The 2144-nt window shown below is 45.2% G+C and overlaps 1 pseudogene; it reads right to left on the bottom strand.

Annotated features, from left to right (window-relative positions):
* Window positions 1-203: 203 nt before the first annotated feature.
* Window positions 204-1472, bottom strand: LOC135967668 (L-lactate dehydrogenase B chain pseudogene; annotated as a pseudogene).
* Window positions 1473-2144: the final 672 nt, after the last annotated feature.

Raw genomic sequence — 2144 nt, 5'->3', positions numbered from 1 at the left:
TCGAGAATCCTTGTCTGTAAAACAGGATTAATAATAGCACTTGTTTCCAAAGTTTGAGGATGAAATGAGAGAATGCCCTGGAGCACTTAGCACAATGCGTGATGGTCAATATTTACCACCTGCTGACCTTTTTTTTTTTTTTTTCACACTACAATAGTTAATTTTATTTGTTCAAGAGCTCATACTGCAAGCATTAAACCAAGCATAGGCTTTGATTCTGTGGGCCCAAATTCACATATTGAAGAAGATCAAAGCAAACTGCGATCCATGTACACGGATGAAAACTAAAGGCTCAGAGTTAATAACATTGTAGTTTTTAAATTTCTACAGCCTAGAGCCCAGTAGTCACAGGTCTTTTTGGTCCTTCTTGATGTCCCACAGGGTATCTGCACTTTTCTTGAGCTGAGCAACTTCATCATCCTTTAGCTTCTGGTTGATAACGCTGGTTAATCCTCGGGCATTGAGGATACACGGAAGGCTCAGGAAGACTTCATTCTCGATGCCATACATCCCCTTTACCATTGTTGACATGGGATGAATCCTGGATAGATTTTTCAACATGGATTCAATAAGATCAGCCACACTTAATCCAGTAGCCCAATTGGTATATCCTTTTAGCTTGATGACTTCATAGGCACTTTCAACCACCATCTTATGCACTTCCTTCCAATTTTCACTATCAATGTCAGTCCCCATTTCTGGATTCAATTCCTGGAGAGAAACACCTGCCACATTCATGCCACTCCACACAGCCACACTTGAGTCGCCATGTTCCCCCAAAATCCATCCATGGCAGCTGCTGGGATGAATGCCAAGTTTTTCAGCCACAAGGTAGCAAAATCTAGCAGAATCCAGATTACATCCACTTCCAATCACGCAGTGTTTGGGTAATCCACTTAGTTTCCAGGTAACATATGTAAGAATGTCCACTGGGTTGGAAACCACAATTATGATGCAATCAGGACTGTACTTGATCTGAGGAATAATAAATTTGAAGACATTAACATTTCTCTGCACCAGATTGAGCCGAGTCTCCCCTTCTTGCTGACGGACTCCTGCAGTTACCACTACAGTCTTAGAATTGGCAGTCACAGAATAATCTTTATCTGCCACAATTTTAGCGTCTGAAGAAATAAGCTCCCATGCTGCAGATCCATTATTTCTCCTTTAAGCTTATCTTCCAAAACATCCACAAGAGCAAGTTCATCAGCCAGAGACTTTCCCAGAATGCTGATAGCACACGCCATACTAGCTTGTCCAGCACCCACTACAGTGATCTTATTGTTTGGGACTGTTGCCTCTTCTTCCGTAACTGGTGCAGTGAGTTTTTCCTTAAGAGCTGCCATTTTGCACAGGAGAGAGGAGGCTCTGGAGACCTCTGTAACAGCTATGCGGAGAAGACAATGTCAGCTGCCTTTTTTTTTTTTTTTTTTTTTTTTGAGATGGAGTGTGGCTCTGTTGCCCAGACTGGAGTGGAGTGGTGCGATCTCGGCTCACTGCAGCCTCTGCCTCCTGGGTTCAAGCAGTCCTCCTGCCTCAGCCCCTGAGTAGCTGGGATTACAGGCCCCGCCACCACGCCCGGTTAATTTTTGTATTTTAGTAGAGACAGGGTTTCATCATATTGGTCAGACTGGTCTTGAACTCACGACCTCAAGTGATCTGCCTGCCTTGGCCTCCCAAAGTGCTGGGATTACAGGCATGAGCACCCGGCTTGACCATTATTACTGTTACTGTTATCAGCATTGGGTGAGGCGGTGGGCTGTAGAAGATGAGTAAGACACTGATCCTATAGCATCTCACAGTTCAGGCACGGAGACCTCTGGTTGGCAGATAAGCTACGTTTGGTTTGACATGTGCCAGCATAGCGGTGGGAGCAAGGGAAAGGCACGTCCTCCTTCCCAGTGAACCACTACCCCTGTCCCAGGACAGGCTGTTGCCTCTACTGGACCTCCCTTTCCCCCTGGTGAACTCCCATTCATTCTTAAACATCCAGCTTAATATTCACCTCTTACATAGAATTCTTCTCTCTCTATTCCTGTCTCCAGCAAGAACTAATTGGCTCCTTTTGCCAACATCTCCCACTTGGATCTCTATGGCTTCCCACAGGCCGCTGTGCGAGGTTGTGCAGGTTGTGTCCTGCACAA

The sequence above is a fragment of the Macaca fascicularis genome, chromosome 16 (assembly GCF_037993035.2).
Source record: "Macaca fascicularis isolate 582-1 chromosome 16, T2T-MFA8v1.1".
NCBI classification, from domain to species: Eukaryota; Metazoa; Chordata; class Mammalia; order Primates; family Cercopithecidae; genus Macaca; species Macaca fascicularis.
This window is presented reverse-complemented; position numbering and strand designations above follow the sequence as displayed.